General features: G+C 40.3%; 1 pseudogene; it reads right to left on the bottom strand.

Annotated features, from left to right (window-relative positions):
- Nucleotides 1-4721: 4721 nt before the first annotated feature.
- Nucleotides 4722-6736, bottom strand: LOC744094 (radixin-like; annotated as a pseudogene).
- Between the last annotated feature and the right edge of the window lie 4198 nt (nucleotides 6737-10934).

Below are 10934 nucleotides of genomic sequence, written 5' to 3' on the forward strand. Positions count from 1 at the left end.
TACTGTTTGCAAATGATTCTGGAAGGATACCCTCCACGCGGGTAGAAGTGGACTCCATTGCGAAGGGGAGTGAGAGTAATGGAAGAGGACAAAATGGGCCTTTCATGATTTATTCTGTATACCCCTGTACCTCTGGTTTAAAAAAATAAACATGCAGGCTGGGCGCGGTGGTGCACACCTGTAATCCCAGCACTTTGGGAGGCCGAGGCGGGCAGATCACCTGAGGTCAGGAGATCAAGACCATCCTGGCTAACATGATGAAACTCCATCTCTACTGAAAATACAAAAAATTAGCTGAGCATGGTGGCGGGTGCCTGTAGTCCCAGCTACTCGGGAGGCTGAGGCAGGAGAATCGCTTGATCCTGGGAGGCAGAGGTTGCAGTGAGCTGAGATCACACCATTGCACTCCAGCCTGGGCAAAAAGAGCAAAACTCCATCAAAAAAAAAAAAAAAAAAAAAAAAAAGGCTGTTTCTCCTGAGAAGCAACATTTTTAGATTTATTTTATTTTCCTACTGTTGTCATGGATACCTGGTAGCTCAGAGTTCAATATTATGTATAATCACAGAAGACAACTTTTCTGTTACAGAAAAATTATTTGTGCAATTCCAGCCTTCCCATGTGTGGTACCAGATTTGTATTTTACTTTTTTGTCCTATACATGCTATTATTTTTGGCTATTGCCTTAAACACCTTTCAGAAGTAGGATATGTTTGAGTTATAACAAAAAATTACATTACTCTCCGTAAGAGATAACCTACTCCTGGTGATGTTGAACCTTTTCTGCTGGAAAGAATGGAGTATTCAAAAGGTGACAATCTGACCAGAGATAAGAAGATGAGCTTTCAACACAGACTGGGGATGAAGTCCTAGCTTTGCCCCCATGTTTTGGGGGTAATTTAACTCACTTTGGTAAGCCTCAATCTCTAGTTCTACAAAATGTGATAATAGAACTAAGATATCATTGCAATGTTGAGAGAGTGAAATGAGAACTATGTAAGGCACTGTTCCTATTCGGTTCAATAAACATCACTTCTTAGAAACAGTGTCCATATCATGTGGTCAAAGGACCTCCCCCCTCCGACCCCGGCCCAGTTCCTTGTAAGGGCACCCAGATAGTACAAATTTCAGCTCAGGGCTCTTTCCATATTGCAGTGCTTTCTCTAAACTGACTGTGAAGATCATCAGATTTAGAGATGAAAGGGCTTTGTAGGTTGCAAAGAGAGGTAAGGACAAACATAGGCCATCTCCAGCTAACTGGAGCAGAAATAGGGTGCTCATTTTCACCTTCTGCTTGTGCCCCTGCCTATAACCTCTGCAGCCTCCATGACGATCCATGGGATGACCTGTCCTCAAGCAGTCCTCCAGCCCCAGAATGGTGGCAGTAACAGAGCATTATCTTCAAGGGGATATTTATGAGAACACCTTGAAGGAGCAGAGGGGCTGTTCAGAACAGGCTGTCAGGTAGAGCTCTACTGCTGGCCTCTCTTGCTCCAGGGCCATGGCTGTGACGGTCAGCACCTCACCAAAGCACAGGCACCCGCTGCATGTGCAGCCTTTCCCAATGTCTGAGGGGCTCACATTCATTTGAGGGGCCACGGTGGGAGATGGACACATACCATCCCCCATTTTCATTCCTCTTGAGCTTCCCCCTATCAAGGTACCAACCAGATGCTGCAAAATGTATAAGCCCCAAACACTTTAATACATCCTTGGTTAAAACTTTAGTTGAAAACACAGCATGCAGCCGGGCATGCTAGCTCACGCCTGTAATCTCAGCACTTTGGGAGGCTTTGGGAGGCTTTGGGAGGCCAAGGCGGGTGGATCACCTGAGGCCAGGAGTTCAAGATCAGCCTGGCCAACATGGTGAAACCCCGTCTCTACTAAAAATACAGAAATTAGCCGGGCATGGTGTCGCACACCTGTAATCCCAGCTACTCGGGAGGCTGAGGCAGGAGAATCGCTTGAACCCGGGAAGCAGAGGTTGCAGTGAGCCAAGATCGTGACACTGCACTCCAGCCTGGGCAACAGAGCGAGACTCTGTCTCAAAACAAAAAACAAACAAACAAAAAAGAAAACAGCATACAAAATAAGATAATGAAAAACCTAAAAAGGAGTAGTCAACATAAGCAGCTTTGAAATGCAATCTTCTGGGCTAACATTATCCTTTGTTGTGACAACAAGGAAGTTACAGATTAATTAAAAAATTGTAACAATGACTACAACATTCCTGAGGTGGGGCAAAGACCCTATTTATATTAGATATATGCATATTCTCATTTTTGTTAGCATAAAATTTATTCCTAGATTAATTTTTCTGCAAGAAGTTTTCTGAAATATTTCACTAAATTTAAAAATAATTGTTGTGAAACGTAACACTTCATCTCAGGATTCACAGCTTGTATGTACGTTTGTAGTAGTAAACTACATTTACTAAGAAGGTATGTTAGAGAAAATAGACTGTCCTAGAAAACACACCTTGCTCATCAGTCTTACATATTTTTTGCTTTGATTACTTTGATCTTGTTAAAAACAATCCAGCTAGCCTGTAAGTTCTGGATATAAGGTGTTTTTTTTTTTTTTTTTTTTTTTTTAGCTTTTGTCACTTTATTGTTAACCAATGAATATTAGAATATTATCCAAAATTAGAGATATAATTGTAACTTAATTGTACAACACAAAATTATGCTAATGGTAAAAGCCTACTGGGATTTACCAAATACTCATTAGTGTATTTTTACATTGACTATATGAACATGTGCTCGCGACTGCTAATAAGTTATAATTGGTTTAATCTCTAAGAAATCCATATTGCAAATGGTTCTTGTTTAGAAAAATTCACACAGCCTTAAAAATGAATTAAATCCATTTTAATCCTAATCTACAAATAGATCATAAACAGCAAAATATAACTGATAATTTTTCAATACTGTATCAAGCTGATATAGCTATGGTAGGTGCACATAATTCAAAATGAGGAAAATTAACAAAAACCCAATGAAAGTTCAGGTTTTTATCTATTATGGCAATTGCTTTAAAGTGAACATTTATGTTTCAAAACATGAATAGCAGGGTCCACCATCCATTCCTTTGATGTACTGCAAGTAGGAACATTCTCTTCCCTAGGATTCTGAAGCATGTGCACAACCATGGTACAACAGTCACTTCAAGGTTAACCAGCTATGTTTTGTCCTACAAAGTTAAAAAAATATATTAAACGCAACCTTTCCTTTTCATAATGTCTGCCCAGATTAATCCTTTTAAAGTCAGCAAAATCAAAAAAGCAAAAGAGATATTTTCAGACACAACTTGAATCTACTGTGCATGAAAATGTTTAATAAAAGGCAATTTTAATAGATAAATGTAAATTTGAGTAATTCCAAATGGAAAGTAGCTGAACCACACGGAGAAAACAAGGCTTTACCTATCTCCAAATTTAGCTGTTTTACAATAAACAAAGTATTAGAACATGTGACTATTAGAACCTCCTCCTAACTGGAAAGATTTCTTCAGTAACATATAAATGAAGTTAATATAAACTAAAATTATAATTTCTAAAATAGAATTAACAAACCAAATTTTAAGCATTTTTAGTTAGAGATTAAAAAAATAAGCACAGTGATCTAGAAACCAAATATACTGATTATGTAACTATCAGATCAAAGTACAGACATTCTTCATATGCTACAAGGTTAGCATCTCTCACACACACACACACACACACACACACACAGAGTCTCTCTCTCTCATTCTCTCTCTCACTCTTCCTCAGCCATACAACACCCCTCCAGGATGATAGTACACCAGTGAGGAGCTTACAAGTTTAATACAGATCAGAATCCCACAGTTTGACTCAACAAAAAGGCAGTTAAAAATTTAGCACTCTAGATATTCTAAGGGAAAATAAAAATTTCAAAAGTATTTCTTCATGATTGAGGCTATCATTATGAATTATAAAACATATAGCTTACACACTCCATTGTGTTTGAACAACCAGTCATTGCAGGTGTAGTAGTGAGGTAGTATTGTCGTCCCCTCCTTGGGACTGATGTTTTAATATGCTGCCCTTCCAGAAAGGTCCAGGTTTAAAAAATAATTAAAATCAGTTACCAACAAATGCATATTTTCTTTTCATTAATTATCTGTTTTTCTAAATCAGTCTATAAAAGAACAAAACTTTTAAAATCTTGCAGAGGCTGTCTCATCAATAAACTCTCCTAGGGAACTACTACTGCTGTCTACACCTCTGTGAAATGGTAGGCAAAAAAACCCATCAAAGGATTACAGGAGATAAAACACCAATCAACGTAGCTGTTAAAGATGACTGTGATTAAATAATCAAATATCAAATATCCAGTAAGGTAATTAAATTTGGATTAAAAAAACTAACCATCAGCTGTACATACATTATTAAATGTTCTAATCTCTTTCCTGGTTCATAGCCATACTCAACATAATGATCAAAGACTGTCCACTGTGCTACTACTATCATTTTAAACACTGCCTGATGTGTATGATGGCGGAATTATGGCTATGGGCTTGGCAGGTAAGAGAAGGGCACACTGAGAAAATGTGAGTGAGAGGGAATGTGGAAATATACACAGGTTAAGTATGGAAGGGGCAAGGGAAACCCATTAAAATGTGCACCATTATCCTTTAAAATGTGCATGAAACTGAAGCCACAGATACACATTTGTCAGACATGATAATTAGTGTTAATCTTCAATAGAAAAAAAAAGAAAAATATGCGAAAAAAGGCAATGGAACACCATTCTCCATTCCTGGACCAAAAGAAAAAGAAAACCAAGTATGATATCAGACTGCCTTAATGTTGAAGAGCTCCCCTTAAATATGTCTTTTAGCTAGCACAGTCAAACTGGTGTAAGTGCTTTTGCAAGGTGGGATGCATTCCATCGTATCTGCAAAGGCCTGCTTTTCTCTGTTGGCAGTTCAGCTTATGAAGAATATATATGCAAAATAACAGCTCTCACATTGCTTCAAACTGATTGATACGCTGCTTTGTATTGCCTTGTCGAATCGGTCACAGAGTCTTGTACTTACCATGGCCTGTTTTAACATCCTTAGCCTGAAGAACATCCTTTTGTGTTTCCTTGGTTTCATCTCTGGCTTGGGCTAATTCTGAACTTAAGGCCTGAAGTTGCTTCTTAACACGCTCATTTTTCTGTGTTTCTGTTACATGTTCTTCTTTGCTTCTATGGTTCATTACCCCTTCATTTGATAATTCAGCACTAGCCTCAGCATTAATCTCATCATGTTCATCATGTTCGTTTTCTGTCAAAGGAATGACTGGTGGTGGTGGTGGTGGAGGTGGAGTGGGGGGGGGGGGCAGACATCACAGTTTTTAACTCTTCTTTGGTCTTTTCCAAGTCTTCTGGGCTGCAAAAGCTTTGTGTTGCCACTCAGTAGCTTCCTCTTCCTTTTTCTTCTTGGCTTCTTCTAGAAGTACAATCTTGGCAGTGAATTGAGCAAGTTTTGCTGCTAGCTGCTCCTGATTCTTCTGGTCGGCAGCTTGTTTTGCTATGGCAGACTTCGCCTCTTCAGCAGCTCGACGCTCCTTTTCAAGCCACTCTGCTTCTTCTTTTGCTCGTTTTCATTCTTGATCCAGTTCTAGAGCTTTTTGCGTCCGTTCTTCTAGTTATTTCTGGGCTTTAATCGTCTGTTCTTCTATTTGTTTTAGACGTTCCATCAGCTCTTCCTTTTCACATTCTATTCTTTCCTTTTCTGCTATTTCTCTTTTCTTCTTTTTATTCTCTAATTGTGCCCTCTCCAACTGCTTCTGATGTTTCTCCTCCCTAGCCTGAGCCCTCATCTGTCATACTTCAATAGTATCAGGCTTCCTTCTTCGCATGTATAGTTCGTGGTTTCCCATACATAAGGCCAAAATCTGCTTATTGACTCTCAGGTGAGGGGCATAAAAACCAAAATCAGGTGCCTTTTTGTTGATTGGCTTTAGAACAAATTTTTTGTCATTAAATGAAACATTTCTGATTTCACTCCACGGAAAACCAATTTTAGGTGTTAACTTGTCATCATGCTCATAAATATTCAGACCCAAAGCATCAACACCTAGGCACAATTCAGTTTCCTTTTTTTTACTTCAAAATAGTTGACTCCATACATTTCTAGATCTTGTGCAATCTTCAGGTAGTCCATCATAGAACCCTCCCTTTGTATTCCTCTATGTTCTTCATGCCAGTTCTGTATTCTTTCTTCCCACTGTTCTTGTTAGTTTGTGTTGTTCCAATACGTTGGGGTAGGAGTCTATCATTAGCCAGGTAGCCTGGGTTACGAATTTCTTTGTTATAATCTCCATACTTGGCTTGAACAGCATAGGAAGCCAGAAGAACTGCAGTTTCTGTCGGACAATATATCTCATCCTTTAAGATGGCTTCTTTAACTTGCAAGAAGAAGAGTCTCTGGGTTATTTCTTGAATTAATTCCTCAGAAACATCTTCAGGAAAGAATTTAGCTCTAAACTTGAACTGCAAAGGATCCTTCTCTTTTTTAACATCTTGCTGCGTCACCTTTTTATTTAGTTGAAGCCATGTAGAATAACCTCTGCTGTCTACATACTGCAGCCCAAAAAACCAGACCTCGCGCAAACCAACTATGTTCACCACATGGTCAAAAAGTTGTTTGCCAGTTGTTTTGGGCTGAATGGCAAATTTCCAGCTCAGCATCCATTGTAGTTACTGTTACGTTGATTGGTTCCGGCATTTTCTTTCTCTTTTTGTTATCTTCTTAAAAAATTCTTCACTTCGATGAATTCTGTTGTCACTTTCCGGAGAGCGAGCGGCTCCTGCCCGGCGGCGTGTGTCTGGGGCGCTGCTGGGCTGCGCGGCTGCGGCAGGGAGGGAGAGGCGGTGGTGCGGGCTCCGGGCCGCGGCAGAGCAGAGGCGCCGCCGCCACCGCAGACAGCTCCGCGATGGACATAAGGTTTTCAGTGAGAAGAGTTTTTAAAAAACTCTTTTTAAAATTTAATAAAAATTTAATATTTAATAAATTTAATAAAATTTAATAAATTTATATTTTATTAAATAAAATTTAATAAATTTAATAAAAAAATTTAAAAAAAGTTTCCTCTTTGGAAGAATTTTACAAATAAGACATCAACTTGGTCACAGAGAAGGATCTTGACGTTGTAACCAGTCCTGCATCCCAGTCAGGGCTCTCTCTGGTAGATGGGGATTCTCTGTGTATCACCACAGAAACCCCAGCTTGCTGGAATAATAAAACTGTTTCTGTAGTGGGTGTTTTTCTCTCCCTTCCAAAAAAAAATCCCTAGTAAGACTTAAAGCTTAGTGGAGAGATGGTTAAATAGATCAAAGCCATTGTATTTATATTTTTGAATTATGTATAAGAATAATCTTATGTATTTGTTACTTTATGATCTTGTAATATTTAGATAATTTGGCATATTATAGTACCTACCAGATATAGTGCTTAACAGATTTCAACTTTTATTTATTTATTTTTAAAAATAGAGTTGGGGGTCTCACTGTTGCCCAGCCTAGTCAAGAACTCCTGGGCTCAAGTGATCTTGCCTTGGCCTTCCAACGTGCTAGGATTATAGGAGTGAGCCACCATGCCTGACGTCAACTTTTAAATGTGCATATAAATAATTACCAAGAAGTAATTTTAAATTGAAATGTGTAATAATATATCAGCAAGTTATGTTAACAACATGTATGAGAACTTCACATCCACTATAATTCTAAATTTATTTTATTAGATTATAAGAACTAGTTAGAAACTTATTAAAACATTTTTAAAATGAAAATCAATCTATATATTTAAGGAAATCAAAACTGTAATTATTTATAAACATTGTTTAAATTTTTTATGAAGATTTATTAACTAGGTTGTAATGGCTACTTAAAAATGACTGGTAACATTTTTTAGAAAGTTTTAAAAACTGAACTTAAAATATAAGAAATAATAAGATTTTTAAGTATATTTTATTTCTGAGTCAACTGTTGACTTTAAAAAGGGCCGACAACTGTGCAGTGCAGCTTTCTGTAAGAACCTCAATGAACACACATGAGAAAATGTAGCTTAAAAAAAGGTTCACTTTTTAAAGGACATTACTGATGTCCTAAAATATACTAGGTATATGTTGTTGCTTGGGTTTTTGAAGTTGTTTGGATGAAATAAACTTGGGTTCAGTCACAGAATACAAGATTGTCTACTGATTTCAGATGATAATGTGTCTGGAGAAGATGAGCCTTCTCAAAGGCAATTGCAGAAAGACAAGGTAATTTTGAGGGCAACATTTTTTTTTTTTCTGGGATAGACGAAAACGGAAAAAAAGTAGTAACAATGAAAAAGATGTTTATAACATTTAAAAAACCCTCAAAACTGACTATAAAGAAAAACCATTTTAACAAAAGCTGAAACTACATGCATTCAAACTTATGCAGTGTATTTAAGTCACACTGGCCCCTTAGGTGTCCCTACAAGCGCTGCAGACATCGGGGAGGCCTATGGAGCGACCAGTCCTCACCTCCTCCGGCTCTCAGTGCCCCATCTGCCAGCTGTCACAGTGCTGGTACACTCTAACAAGACCTCCCCGGGGCTCAGGGATAAACAGAGAGAAACACAGTAATACTATGATACTAGAAATACTCGCTTTTAAAGTATGGTACTGTTGATTATCTTATGACAGGAAGTCCTGTCGTATCTGAGATATGGCTCTGAAAGGATTCTTGGTCTAGGTATTTCCCATCTCTAGAGGGCGGTGATATATTTGAAGCAATCACTTAATTACAAGAGCTCTTTCCTCCTGTACCCTGCCACATTGATTGTCAATAACTCAGAATTTCCTAAGTGATAAGGGATGGCTCTCTGTGTCTTCTGACCCCCCAGAGAGCTCACAGTGGTGTCTTTGGATGCCTGCATCCTGTCCTGCCTCCTCCCCGCCTTACCGTGGGGCTCACACAGTCAATGGCCATAGAAGAGCCACTGCAGTCCCACCTGGATTCATAGCACCAGGAAAGGAGCAGGCCTCTTTCAGCCAGCCAAAGAAACACTTCCCCCTTATTAGGGAAGCTGCACAACAGACTAAAACCCGCTCCAGGAAACAGTGGACAGGGGACTCAGGTGGGTGTGGAGTGTGCGCCTCACTCCCCAGGAAAGCAGCGCTAGGGCCCTTTCCCTCAGAACTCTGTGGCGTGCATTGCTTCTGGCCAAGGAGGGGAAAGTTCTTTCTGGCCCTCCTCAAACTCTTATTACAGACCCTCCCGGAATTGCTTATACATCTTCTTGGCCCCTTTCAGCTTCACTCTGGTGATACCAGTAGGTCACTGACCCAGAACATGGCCCCTGAACTCTGGTCTTGAGGTGGTGGTGTTGGCGATGGGCTGTTTGGGGTCAACTGACTTTTACTTCCTTCCAGGCAAGGTCACTGAACATGTGAAAATATGCTGGCTTTCCACCTAGTGACGAGCTACATTATCTCTGAGTGAGAGCAGGACATTTCACCTTTGAAATGGCAAGTGGAAAGAACAGGTGGAGGTAATCAAGGACACACACAGACACACACACACACACACACACACACACAGGCTAATGAGAAACAGGAGGAAAAGGGGTGGTGGGCAAACAGTGGAGGGAAGTGAAGGGGTGGGTGATGAGGAGGTGAAAGGAAAAAAAGGATCTAAAGGGTAAACTAGACCTGAAAGAAGGCAGGATGCAAAGGGAGAACAGCAGAGGGCGGTTGCCGCAACCACAAATCCTTCCCACACTTACCACGCACACAGGCCTTTCTCTGCGTTTGCTTCCCCAAGCTCTTCATGGTCATCTTCTTCCTGTGGCTGAGGGCCTTGTCCCAGGTCTTCATCACCTCACCCCAGGGTATCTGGGAGGACCTCTCCATGGATGAGTCCTTCAGGAGGAACCTGAGTTTCTTCTCTATGTCAGCTCCTCCAGATTCTGTAGCAGTGGCTCACGCAGGTGCTTTGGCCACGCCTTTCCAAGGTTGGCCTTAGGCACTGGAGTCTAGAGGGAACAGAAGAAACAGCAGAATGATTTAGTAGGGAAGTCACCCTCTCTCTAGTCAGAGAAAGGGCTTCTGGAATCAGCTGTGTGACTTCCTTCTCTCCATGCCCTCTGCCATTTTCCTGACCCCACCTGGGTTACCAAACAGGCTCCTGACTGGTCTCCCCAATCCCCATTCTTGCCCTTGCAACGAATTCTTTATATTGTGGCTATAGTAAGCTTTCTAAAATGCACATCTAGTTATTTCATTTCACTTGTTAAAATCCTCAGCACCTCACGATAAAATCGCAATTTCTCAGCAAAATTTACTAGGCTGATAGCTTCACCTCAGGTGACCCATCCAACCTCAGTGCCATTACTTCCCTTCAATGTTTCACCTTCCCTTAAGCACCTAAGAATAGGCCCTTCTTTCTCTTCCTGTCTGAAATTTCCATAAGCTGTTCTTCCATTTCTCTGAAAGTCTTTCTCCTTCATTTAGTAAACACCTACTCACACTTCAGCCCCCAGGTTAGGGTTAGACATTACCTCCTCCAGAAAGCCTTTTCTGATCCCCAGAGATTAGGATGGTTGCTCCTTGTAAGTTGTGCCATCCCAAGATGACCCCATGTTAGTATTTACCACTGTGTTGATTAGATTGTGAACAGCTTGAGGGGACAGAATGTCTTATACCTAAGTAGGCCCAACATTGAGAATACTATGGAGTACACATAAGGCGCTCAAAAAATGTTGCGTGAACGAACCATTAATCGACAAGTGACTCGTGGTGTCTCCATCCCACTGCTTCCTCTCTCTCACCACCATCTTCACTGATAATGTCATGTCCTACAACATTGATCAACATTGCTAATGTCGTGTCCTTCCTCCCACCCCACGGCTGCTTCTCACTTAGCAGCATCTTCATCATTCATATTGTTCATCT

The sequence above is a fragment of the Pan troglodytes genome, chromosome 9 (assembly GCF_028858775.2).
Source record: "Pan troglodytes isolate AG18354 chromosome 9, NHGRI_mPanTro3-v2.0_pri, whole genome shotgun sequence".
Classification (NCBI taxonomy): domain Eukaryota; kingdom Metazoa; phylum Chordata; class Mammalia; order Primates; family Hominidae; genus Pan; species Pan troglodytes.